General features: G+C 46.4%; 1 long non-coding RNA gene across 1 annotated transcript; it reads right to left on the bottom strand.

The window, feature by feature from the left end:
* Positions 1 to 2,021: 2,021 nt before the first annotated feature.
* LOC146772943 (uncharacterized) lies at positions 2,022 to 6,205 on the bottom strand. The gene is made up of 3 exons (XR_014972202.1): positions 4,787 to 6,205; positions 3,235 to 3,345; positions 2,022 to 2,246 (listed from the first exon to the last, which is right to left on the bottom strand). It is a non-coding gene; the product is annotated as an uncharacterized LOC146772943 (long non-coding RNA).
* Positions 6,206 to 13,596: the final 7,391 nt, after the last annotated feature.

Genomic DNA, 13,596 nt, shown 5'->3' with positions numbered 1-13,596 from the left:
GTGGGATGACTGCAGTGCATTGATTTTACTAACTTTAACTGTAAAATGCTATGTCTGGAATGGATAATGTGCTTTGCGTTTGTCCAACTCTTTGAGAGAAAAAAAAAAAGGACTCTAAAGTGTTAACGTAGGATGTGCTAATGGTAAGCACTGTGGGCCTGATCTCTCCTGTTACTGTTGAAGGTCTATGCTGGAAACAGACTACAGTAGAGATGATGCATATGCATACATGCCACCTCGGAAAGTGTTCTTGTTGCACTACACCATCACTTGTGCATTTGTTTTCACTTTCTTTCTGAATATCCCCTTTGGTTTTCAATCTAAAATTACAGGCCGGGCCTTGTCCAAAACTTTGTAAAACATTACAATGCATATTAATTACCTTACCAATCAATCACCTTTTTATTCCAGCCGGGCAGTGGCGAGTGGTGAGGCGACACACCCAAGATTGATGGACGAGAGGAGCAAGAGGAATGCCGAGATGCAAAAAACCAGTCCACATTTTTGACCAGGATAACACAGTAACAGTATCCACTTTTCACTTCTTTTAAATAATTTGATTAATATCTTGTATACATTCTTTACAACAGTGTGTTCTTGGAGTTGTTATTATCAATCATCATTACGTTTGCTCTGTGTTTACGATTCTTCACTACCAATATTTAAAATTTCTATTTGCTATCTGTTAAAGTTTTAAGGCCGGAACAGAACAAGAAATAGAAGTGTATGTAATCCGGGTCTCATCATGCATGCATTTCCTTTTTTATACCTTAACATATGGAATGGATATGGTATGGTAGTCTTCAATGATTGTCGTTTGTTTGTCTATGTATGCATACTGTTTTTCTATGTCAAACCTTTCCCAAAATCCCCCTTCCCATCCAATCAACGGACCCTAACCCTCTTCCCCCGGGCTGTGTGACTTATTGTCGAGGTGTAACTAAATTAAATGTACACCAATACTTAATCACACACTTGCTGGGGCGGATGTGGTGAAAGCAACACTACTTCAATTTCAATGCAGAGCGATGATCTTCTTCTGCTTGCCCACCCATGAGTAGGATATTTCACAGGTTATTTTATTTAACAAAGGAACATATACCTCAGCATGAATTGCCGGCATTGATTTGATTTGTTTGTTGTCATTCCTCATAAACAGCACTAACTGTTAGACTGTAGGCATAGCCAAGTCGACAAAACTATAGTTTGTAACTCTGTCTAGTAGGCTATCCTCATAATATCCAGCATTCATTTTTTTTGTCAAATATTTGTGCATATAATTGTTGCTCGGTAAATTCTGTGATGTACTTCATTCAACTACTCCTCTAACAGTCTCTCAAAGGCGATTGACTATCTCCTTTTCTTTTTTTGGAAATGCTGCTACCCTGCCAGTGTATACTACTACTATACTACCACCACCACCCCAATCATGGCATGTATGAAAAAGGAAACCATCTTCACCATGCAGCCAGTGCTGTGCCACAGTTGGACATAAACATCAAGCACCGGTAAGAGAGAAGTTTGGGGGAGGCAGAATCAATAATGGACATGTTGTCAATGATGTCAGTTTCAAACACCACTCCAAAGAATGCATAGTAGGACCAGTCAATGAGTGAGGTGTGTCGCATCTATCTGTTTGTGTCTTATACAGTCAGCAAATTATTGAAATCAAACACACGCTATGGGCGGCCATGCACCAGCAAAGAAACAGTGTGATGTAAAACAGTTACCCCACCTACAAAACATTAACAACATTGCATGTAACATAGAAAAATATATTTAATTGACCCTAACAAATAAACTAAACCCACAAAAGCTGACCCACCCCCCTCCCTAACCCCAACGACTGTCCATAGAAATAGAGAACGCCCAAACGAGTGAGGAAACAAACAGGAATTAAAAAAGGGGCAGTGACAGGGACTAACTGGTGGGGCGGGACTGGAGGAGGACACGAATCTGGTCCTCTAAATGGGCGACGCGGCGTCTAAGGCCGCGGCAGTTGCAACCACAGTGGGGGGGGGCACCGGAGATGGCACGGTGGCGGCGGGCAGCCGCCAGACGGTGGCGCCGTACCGCTGGAGGGCGGTGGCTGGGGCCCGGGGCACTGGAGGAGGCTTCAATTGCTGCTGCACTCTCCTCCTCCTCCTCGGCTAGGACCACCAGCCGCCGGTATTCCTGCTGGATTGCCTCCAGCTTCCGGCGCCGTGCCTTGGCGGCCAACTCCTTCCGGTTGATTTTCGGAGTAGCTGTGTATCAAAAAGAGAAAAACAAGACAATTGTAAAATATAGTCTTAATAAAACAGTAGGACAAGGTAATTATTTATACACATAGTGGCATGGTAGAGTAGCACTATAAAATAAAGCACAGTAGTACATAACATTTTAAATGTCGCCCGTCCTTCTTCCTTCCACCTGTCTTACACTTTTTAGTTGAACAGTGCACCAGGTGCTCTTCTCCATAAAACTTTCAAAGCGGAGTTGAAATCAGATAGATGAGGCCATTGGTTACTCAATACTCTGGCTCCTAGTCCTATACCAATTAAAGGGAATTCTAGTCTTCTAGTTCACTCTTCAAACGTCCCCAAGAACTCATACTTACTTACGACATTGGATAGCGGGCGGACTTTGTCCGCCCGCCATCCGACTGCTAAAAAGGGTGGGGGTCCCGTGGGGACAATTAATTAGGATGATGCGCCCGGCACAGTGGCGGGCGCACCCTGTTATTTTAAATTTAAATTCTGGTTGGCTTTGCTGAAAGCAATGCTAAAATGTTGTGCTGCTTTTCCAAGCACAACATGACGGGCCTCGCACGGAGCCTGTCACGTTTTGCTTTGAAAGTCGGGGGGTACCATAGCATCGGTAGGTACCCTCCATGGGGGCCCCCAAGCATACTCTGCAATGTGTGCATGCCTTTCCGTGGCGGACGGTAATGCCGCCACGCAAAGGCATTCCAAAATGCAGATTATATGGCTGCCGGTGTGGTGAGAGAGACACCACCGCCATATTGAACCCTTTTCCGCCTAGACATGTCTGAATATTTTCTACAGGGATGGCGGGAGGTTTGCCCCTGCTGTGACGGCAGTGAATTCCAGCCAGCCCGGCGGGGGCAATACGCCCACCATCCTAATGGGGCCCTAATTCACAACTTTACAGTATACATATACATACAGTACACCTTTGCAGTGAGTGTGCTGTCAAGTTCAACAATAGTTAAAGATTATGAATCTAACTTACCACCGCCTGCCACTGGTGCTGCCACTCCCCCTCCGTTGCTATCTGCAACTGCCGCATCCTCGCCCTCGGCGTCGCCTTCGCTGGCCCCAGCAATGGTGGTCGGTAGTGCGCCTAGAAAACATTACACATTTATTAGGCAACATATACACCTCCCCCCTATTGATCAGTAGCAAGGTTGAAAAATGAGTTAATACTAACATAAATCACTAGTACAAATCAGGTAGTAGTAGAGTAGACACTAAGTTATATGATCATTGTAGCATTTGCTTGATTAGCCCTAGCCATGCACATGTGACGTTACCTTTACCTTGCAGCTTCTTAAGACACCTTTGAGCCCACATGACCTGCCTCACACTGCTACTGTCTAGTCTACGCGCTGCGTACAGGCGGTCAACAAACATTAACCAGCCACTTTTTTAGGAAGAACTGGTGTACTACTGTTACTGTTAGTCCATATTGCTTATCCATAGATGCTACACTTTTTGGCACGGCTGAGAAATGCTTGCAAGTTGCAATATACTAACGCACACCATTTCTTTTTTCGCATTACAGACGCAAGATTCGCTTCTACGAACCAGAGCTTCTGAACGATGCACCAACTACCAGTACTAGGTTCTTCTGAGGTGAGGGGTCCCTTCACTCACATCTTCATTTATAAATGTATATAAACTAAATTGCTATGGGATGGTGGTGCTGCCTTCCACCACTTCAGTTATCATGATTTAATTCCCAACTCTATTAGTGTAACAATGTATTTTGTTTTAATGTTATTGATTTGCCGGTTGGTGCTGCTAAGATAACAGTGTACAGACCTTCTCAAATTGAAATAAAAATTTTAAACTTACATAGACTTCGTGGTATTTGGTGTGGAGTGGACTAACTTACACGATTGAGCAAATTAAAGTAAGGGTGTGCATGTGAATTGCTTCCACGACAGAGGTTGGGTGTGTTAATGTTCTGGGTTGTCTACTTGTTGGTTGTCTTGGGGGGAGGGTTCCGAGACCTAATAGGTATGACAAGACAGTACTATAGTCAAGCAGTGGAATTGTGGTGGGTGCGGAATTTCTGATTGAGGTGTGCAAGGAAGGTCCAACCTACCATCACCAACATCCTATTTTCTGGTGCAAATGTATGTGCAAGATCCCTACAACAGTTGTATGTCCTATAGGGTATCATATCAAAATATTAAGAAATCTGGTAGGGCTGTTGCTGTGAATTTTCAAAGCCTAAACATCAACAAGAGTAAAAAGTAGTACAAGACAACGACCCAACGGATTGTACGAGCTACTGGTGAATATGAGTTTTATATTACAACCTTTCACAAAGAGTGGCACTGGGCAAGACTAGCTACTACAGTACAGACAGACAGACTGATAGTATGTAGTAGTACTCAGTCATCGTAGCGGAGGCAGGGATAAGCTTTTTGAAACCGTACAGATCGAAGGATAATTGGTGGTAAAAAAATAGCATTTGGAAACACACTATAGTTCGGGAGAAATGGGGCAGTAAAAGTTATGGAATAAGAAATATTATTAAAAACAAGAAGACTTACTGGGGCCAGCAGAGGAGCCCTCAGCGGTGTCCTCCTCGTGGTGTTCCTGTCCCGCCGACTGCCCAGTCCCTGCCCGTCTGCCCCTGGGTGCTGATGAACAGGAAAGATATAAGAAAGACAAACATTGATGGATGGTGTCAACTTAAGCAAATACAATTTTTTTCAACAACGGTCAAAAAACACTTATCTAAACAATTGCAATAACTACATTGACCGATCTCATCTGGTCAACATGTAATATCGGGGGATTCGCAGTTCGACTACTTAAGTTACTATTTATCAACAGTAATCCATTCTTCCATTCTGATTCCAGAAAACTAAGTTACAAGTAAGCCTAAGTATTAGTACAACCTACCACCCAACCTAGCCCACCTATTCCAGGCATGCCAATTGTACATTAAGTATGCATTTCGACTGTATTCCTCAACAATGTGTATGATCCAATCATGGAGGACACATTAACATGACTACATTTTTTGTATATACACAATTTTGGTTTGATTGATGCTCATCTGCTACTGCTAAGTAACTGCAAAGCCTACCTCCACTCATTGAACAAACTAGAAAGGTTCTAAAGACTGGCGTACTAGCAGCACGTCACGTAACTGAGTGAGGGGGCATCACGCATACCACTAACCAATTAGAAGCTCATACAAAGTACCTAAACCTATGTATCAATCCGCCCCTATCTATTAGTGACAGGACAAAGTAAGGAGTGGACATGAGTCACTGTAGCATTACGTAACTTAATTTCTCTAAAATAAACTCGTAAAGAATCACGCTAAGCAAGCGCAAACGCAAAGCTGCAAACAAGTAAGATTAGTAGTAGCGCAGAAGAGCACCTGTGTCATAATCACAGAAGACTTTTAAACATTATTAACCTGGAATGTATTGCAAGCAGCAACATTCTATCTGGTTGGAAGGAAAAAAAGATATTCGCAATATATAACATAGAGCAGAAGAACAGACACAAAGTTGTAATAATTAAATAGGTACTCACCAAGCCCCGGGACCTCCACTCCTAGCAGGTCCAGCAGGTCCTGCTCACGGTCCAGGATGTCGGACCACCGGTGCGTCAGCTGTGCCTGGGTGCGCCGGACCCCAGAGATGCGAGACACTGCCCGGCGCACCTTCCCCCACCGCTGCCGACGCTCCCGGAGGCCGTACCCGGACCCAGGCCTGCCACCTGCTGCCAGGGTTGAGGGGAGGTGGCGCTGCACAAAGAAAATTAGTGCAGCCAACTCCGCCTCCCCAAATAAGGCCCGTGCATGCACCCCTTGTGGGCGCCGCCTTCCGCAAGGAAGGCGGTCGCGGCTCTGGCTGCGCCGGCGAACAGCCCTGCCCTTGGACATGGTTCTGGGGACGGGGCGGGAAAGAAAAGGTAAAATAAATAAAGGAGTAAAGGAAATAAATAGCAGGCAATACAAAGAGAAAAAGTAGCTAAAAAACAAAAAAAAAGGTACACAAAAACCAAAAATATAGAGGCAGGAAAATAGTTAGAGAAATAATAAGTAATAAAGATCCGAAAAAAGTGGCTATAAACAAAGGATTGAAAAGATTTAGGGAGGATTGAAAATCAGGCCCCAGAACCATGCAATAGAGTGGAAAACAAGATGGCCGCGCCCGTTGCGACCACGTGCGCAAGTTCGCGCGATATTTTCTCCCTGAGCAAGCAAAAAGCCACGCGATCAAGTAAAAGCGATCGCGAACAGGAAATATCGACCGCGAACATGCATTGCGCGACCCGGAACAGGAAGTAAACAACGCCAGAGGGCGGGACAAGTGAAAACAAGATGGCCGCGCCCGTGAGCGACCGCATGGGTAAGTTGGCGACCCGCGAACACGCAAAAAATACCGCGAACAGGCGGCAAAAAACTTCCGCATCTTCGCGATATTTCCGGCGTGTTTGCGGAGATTTTCTGCATTCTCGCGATAATTTGCGGAGGTTAATTCCGCAAATTCCGCCCACCCCTACTCTTGAACCCCTCAGAAAGCAAGCTGCTGATGAGGCTGCTGGGAATGCTAGTGGCACCCATAAAATATATTGGGATGATGGACTCCTATATTCAGAGAGTAGAGACCCCAAGCCTGGTGCTTCTAGGAGGTTGGTTACACCTCTGAAATTTCAATTGACACTAGCCCATGATATTCCCCTAGCAGGACACCTGGGCCAAAACAAGACTTGGGACAGAATTGTCCCTCACTTTCATTGGCCCCACATGTCTGAAGACACCAAGGAGTTTTGTCGCTTCTGTGTAACCTGCCAAGCCAGTGGGAAGGCAGGTGGAACAACAAAGGCCCCCCTGATACCACTACCTGTGGTGGGGGTTCCCTTTGAGAGGGTTGGGATTGATATAGTTGGTCCCATGGAACCTCAGACAGCCTCTGGGAACAGATTTATCCTATCCTGGTGGTGGTGGACCATGCCACTAGGTACCCAGAAGCAATTCCTCTTAGGACCACCACAGCACCCGTGGTGGCAAGGGCCCTCTTGGGAATATTCTCATGGGTGGGTTTCCCTAAGGAGCTAGTGTCCGACAGGGAAACAAACTTCATGTCTAGTTACTTGACTGTAATGTGGAAGGAGTGTGGAGTGAATTACAAATTCACCACTCCCTATCACCCACAATGCAATGGTTTAATTGAAAGGTTCAACAAAACCTTAAAGGGCATGATCAAAGGTCTCCCTGAAAAGCTTAGGCGCCGATGGGACATCCTTTTGCCCTGCCTTTTATTTGCCTACAGGGAGGTGCCTCAAAGAGGGGTTGGTTACAGCCCTTTTGAACTTTTGTTTGGCCATCCTGTTAGGGGTCTTTTGTGTCTGGTGAAGGAGGGATGGGAGGTACCACTCAAACCCCCTAAACAGGACATAGTGGGCTATGTACTTGATCTCTGCTCCAGTATGGCAGAGTATATGAAAAAGGCAACTAAAACCTTGAGGCTAGCCAGGAATTAGAACAGCCTTTTGGTCATGCCAAGCCTTTTGTGACTGTTGACCAGCCAGGACAGAAGGTGTGGGTGTTAGAGCCTGTGGCCCCAGCAGCCCTCCAAGATAAGTGGAGTGGCCCCCATACAATTGTTGAACAGAAGGGAGAGGTGACCTACTTGGTAGACCTTGGAACTCCCAGGAGTCCCCATAGGGTACACATGTCAACAGACTAAAACCATATGTTGACAGGGCAGACATGGGCTTGCTAATGGCTACTGATGAGGGACAGGAGGAAGAGAGTGACCCACTCCCTGACCTCCTCTCACAGAACCATGATGATGGATCAGTAGATGATGTAGCCTTGGCAGGCAGCCTCACTGTCCAGCAGCAAACTGACTGCAGAAAAGTTCTCAGCCAGTTCAGACATATGTTCTGTCTGACTCCAAGTCAGACCACCTGGTGCACTCATGAAGTGAACACTGGGGACAGTCTGCCTGTTAAAAATAAGATTTACAGGCAACCTGATCATGTCAGGGACTGTATCAGGACAGAAGTCCAAAAGATGTTGGATTTGGGAGTCATTGAACCCTCATATAGTCCTTGGGCTAGTCCAGTAGTCCTTGTGCCTAAACCTCACGCCAAAGGTGGAAAGAGAGAGATGAGGTTGTGTGTGGATAACAGGGGTCTCAATGCAGTCAAAAGGACTGATGGCCATCCCATCCCAAGGGCAGATGAGCTGATAGATACTTTGGCCTCAGCCAGGTTTCTAAGCACATTTGACTTGACTTCTGGCTACTGGCAGATCAGACTAGCTGATGATGCAAAGACAGCATTTTATACCCCTAGTGGGCAATATCAATTTGTGTTAATGCATTTTGGTTTGAAGAATGCACCTGCCACGTTCCAAAGGTTGGTGAATAAAGTTCTTACAGGCCTGGAAGACTATAGTGCAGCATATCTAGATGATATTGCTGTCTTTAGCTCCACCTGGGAGGATCACCTGGTCCACCTAAGGAATGTTTTGGAGGCCCTGCAGAAAGCAGGCCTAACTATCAAGGCTACTAAGTGCCAGATAGGGCAGAGTCAGGTTGTGTACCTGGGCCACCTTGTAGGTGGAGGCCAGGTTCAACCATTGCAGAGCAAAATCCAGACCATAATGAACTGGGTTGCTCCCACTACCCAGACTCAGGTGAGAGCCTTCTTAGGCCTGACTGGGTATTACAGAAGATTTGTAAAAGGTTATGGGTCCATAGTGACCCCATTGAATGACCTTACCTCTAAGAAAATGCCCAAAAAGGTTCAGTGGACAGTTAGCTGTCAAAAGGCATTTGATGACTTAAAGCAGGCCATGTGCACTGCTCCCATTCTACAAACTTCTGATTACTCCCAAAAGTTCATTGTGCAAACAGATGCATCTGAGTTGGGGGTAGGGGCTGTACTGTCACAGTTGAATGATGAAGGTCCGGATCAGCCAGTAGCTTTTATTAGCAGAAGGCTGACCCCAGAGAGAAATGTTGGTCAGCCATTGAGAGGGAGGCCTTTGCTGTGGTTTGGGCTCTGAAGAAGTTGAAGCCATACTTGTTTGTAACTCACTTCATTGTTCAGACAGACCATAAGCCCCTCTTATTGCTAAAACAGATGAAGGGTGAAAACCCCAAATGTTTGAGGTGGTCCTTTTCCCTACAGGGGATGGACTATAGAGTTGAACATAGACCTGGGAGTACCCATGCCAATGCAGATGGACTCTCCAGATACTTCCACTTAGAACATGAAGACTCAACTGGTCAAGGCTAGTTTAATGTCCCTGAGTTTGGGGGGGGAGGGGTTGTGTAGGGGAGTAGGATCTGCTTCTTATGGTTACCCCCACTTTTTGCTGATGTTTCGCTGTTTTTCGACTTTAGTCTGGCTGGGGTCCTGCTATCCAGAACCCCAGCCTAGCTGCTTCCTTTCTAAATTGATTCCTAGTACCTTAGGTACACCACAGATTGGATTCTGGGATGCCCTTATAAGTCCCTAGTATATGGAATACTATGTACCCAGGGCATAGGTACCCCAGAGGTCTACCAGGGGCTGACGCATGTATTATGCCACCCCTGGGCAGCCTTCCAAAATGACACCACAGGTCTGCTACAGCAGCCTGAGTGAGGTGGTGCAGGCACCCCTTACTGAGATATAGGTTTACTATATCTCACCTTATCACTGCACATATTAAACCTATAAGTCACCCCTATGGCAGGCCTAATCAATCCTGAAGGCAGGTTGCTTGGTTTTGTGTAAGAGGGTGCCCATGCATGAGCAGAGCCCCTCTGCAGCCTTCGGAATCTATTCTCCGGGGTTGTCTGTGATGCATATACTCTTAAGAGCATAATAACCTCGCGGTAAATGCTAACTTTGGGATGGCTGCACGGAAACATGTCGTGTTTGGTGTCAAACACCTTGGAATCATACCCCCACACCAGTAACTGCTGTGGGAGTAGGATCTCACCGTTCTAGAGGGAGAGACATGACAGCACCGGTATACCCAGTAGCAGCTAACAGAGCACGGGCATCACAAAATGGATGCTGCCAACCACAGACACAATTCTGGCCTCCTGATGCTGACCGAAACTCCAGCAGGGGAGGCCTGGACAATAGGTTTCCTGTCACAGGGAGGTGTTACCACCTCCCAGACAGGCCTTAGTGGATTGGGGCTGGGTGGGTGCACTCCAAGAGTGCTTTGAAGTCCTGCACTGGGGGCACATTTTGTGTCCCTGTGCATAGTCCAGCTCAAACCGGATGCAGGACCTACCAGCCCCTGCTCTGGCACAAAACTTGACAAAGGAAATGGGTGTAGTCTCCCCTCTTTCCAAACGGATCCCCAGAGTTAGTCAAACCCCTTCCTTGGGTATAAAGAAGGAACCCCTGAGTACAGGACTTTAGATTACACCTGGACGAAACTCTGCTATAGAAATCCCGGAACTTTGACAATCTACATGACTAGATGACTAAAGAATCTCCCTTGGAGTAAAGGAGTGTTCTGTGAGCCCGCCCTTTGTGTGTTCGCTCAAGTCTCCTTCGCGATCCCTGGTTCGTCGACTGGTTGGTCCCTGTGAAGGCAACTCTTATGTCAATTGGGCTTCCCTGGTTGCTCCAGATGTGCCCGGACTCTCCATCACTTGGGGAGTCCCCTGGACCATGTTGGTCCGCACCGAAGCATCTTTACTCTTCCTTGCTGTTGCCAAGGCTTGTTGTGTCCAATCCGGGCACCAACACTGCAGCACTCGACATCCTTTGTGGGACAGCTCGAATCCAGCTCCTGGTTGTCATCGACACCTCCTGGTCCTCATGGCTGAAGAGTCAAGCTTCCCCCTCTTCTCACCTGAAGCACCTGCCATCGGTGGGCATTCGACTATCGTGCCCCTGGTCACTGGCAAGTGACCCAGACTTTGTCCCCTCTGCTTTCAGGTTCTTCACATCTTCGATCCAGGCTTGGATCTCTTCGGACACTTCTCATCTTCTTGGCAGCAGCACTTTTCAGCAAGCTGCCAATGAAAACGATGACGCAACCCGACACCATTTGATACCTATGCACCCAGCTTTCCTGGGTGAGGTAACACGAGTACTCCGGTGCTCCCGTGGGTATTGGCCCTAGAACCATCTAAGTCCAAAAGGGTTTGTTACTAGTCCACTCCTAAGTGTCCTTAAACTTTAAAATTCTAACCGCAACTTCTCCATTGAAGCTAACGTTAGCTCGCGGCTGTGTTCTCACACTGCACACGTCTCCCCGTGGGTCCCCTGTGTCCCTACCTAGGGTGGTTCCTTGGGGTCCCAGTGATTCTACAAGCTCTAAGCCTTGTGTTTAGTCAAGTTGTGGTTCTTATACCACTTTCCTAATATATGGTTTGGTTCGCCCCTGGGGCCTATCGTATATTGTGCTAATTTACTGTGTTATTTGAAGGGTAACATATGTGCTTTTGCCTTTAGCCTCATAAAGAGACTAGGGGGGCGGTGTTTAGCAATAAATACATATATTTGATATATATACCTGGTGTGGTCTCCTTTCATTTAGCCATTCAAGAGATTATAGACTGGTAAAAAAAACTGTTTAACACTCCTTCAAGTCTTAGCCTGAAGGGTTCTCTCCATAGCTATCACTAGGATAGCTTTCAATAAAGGTTGTCTTAAACCTCCCATCAATAAGGGGTTGTTTGGACTGGTGCAAGGTGCCCACTATAACTAGTGGACAGCATATACCAGGCCAACTTCTCACGCCTGGTTTGCAGCCTGCTGCAGCAAACCAACAAGAGAAGGGCATTCCAGCTGTTCCTTGCAGAATTTCTCCCTGGAGGGGCTCTCTTCCTGCTGCCAATGGGTCAGCACAGGCAGGACCCCCACTTCGGTCACTTGTTCCCCTGTATGCTCCAGGGCATCCCCCTGAAGGTCTGCCTCCACCTGGACCGTGGGAACTTTGGGGGGTATTTTTCCATGCCCTCTGCCTCTTCTCTTTCTGGCAGGCACCTGGGTAACTCTCTCAGGCTCCAGGTCCACTTAATTGCCCTTACCGGCTGCTATTGACTGGGTGATCATACACGCCCACTCAGGCAGATGCAACATCTCTGGAAAAAAGTGCTCCCATGCTATCAAATCATGGAGCCCCTAGAAATCAGTTACCTGGCTAACCTTCACCCAACTATCCAGTGCTCTGCAAATGGAAGCAACATACTTACACCAAGTTTGTGACTCAAGTTTTTTACAGGCCCTGAACTTCTGCCTATACAGTTCTAAGATCAATCCATACCTTCTGATCAAGACCTCCCTCATGGGAGCATAAACCATCTTATTCTCCTCAGACAAGGCTAGTAAGGAGTCCCTCCCTTCTGCAGTGAAGCGGCTCCACAACCCCGCTCCCCAGTCTCTCTCAGGGACTCTGTGGGACCTCATTGCTACCTCATACCCCTTGAACCACTGACTAATGTCATCACTAAACACAAAATCATTGATCACCTCCTTGGGAATATGCACTTGCACTTTGACACTGATCGGCATTGGCAAAGGCCCAAAGCATATAGATCAGCAGCCAAACAAAACCCAGCACACAGCAACAAATACAGGAGACAGAGGCAAAAAGACAGGGGAAAACAACACTAAGGATGCCAGGTCTAACAAGACACATTTAGATAACCATAGAGGTTATAAACAGAGGCAGTCATTTAGCCAGAAACTTGCATACATATGCAATGACAGCTGAAGATACAAAGTGAGATATCCATTCACATAACTGCAAAACAATTGACACTTTCAAGTCTAACATACAGAGAAGTCTCCCTTGCATCATGTTTTGGGCCTTGTAAAGTTTAGCCTCTGGATGCAGGGTTACTGCTATGCCAACCTTTATATTTTAAACTCCTACACAACACATAAACTAATCTTCTACTAAATATAAATCACCTCTGAGATAGGCTGTCGCTAGGCCATAGTGGAAGTTGGTATGTGCTTAAAAGGTAACATGTAGTCAGAAGATTCACTGAGGTATATGCGCTCATACAAACTCATGTGCCCCATTAAACATTCACCCTGCAATCCACAGTTTAATCTCATACACCTTAGTAGAAAACCACACAGGTACCAAAACACCCATTGACATAGTGAGAGAAGCACCTAAACATTCACTGATGTAGGGAGACACAAGTAACATCTCTATAGTGCTAGGGAAGGTAGTTGCACATACACCTAAAGAACCTAACACTTACTAACTCATTCATGAGGCAAACCATGCAGCCCATTACAGACACATTTACATAGCTAGAGAGGTTACCAAGAGAGGCATTAATTTACCCACGAGGTGACATACACATACAAAAACAGCCCCAGATAGGGACTGAGACATTTATTCACATATCTG

The sequence above is a fragment of the Triturus cristatus genome, chromosome 12 (assembly GCF_964204655.1).
Source record: "Triturus cristatus chromosome 12, aTriCri1.1, whole genome shotgun sequence".
Lineage (NCBI taxonomy): Eukaryota > Metazoa > Chordata > Amphibia > Caudata > Salamandridae > Triturus > Triturus cristatus.
The sequence above is the reverse complement of the archived record's forward strand: the minus strand, read 5'-3'. Positions and strand labels throughout refer to the sequence as shown.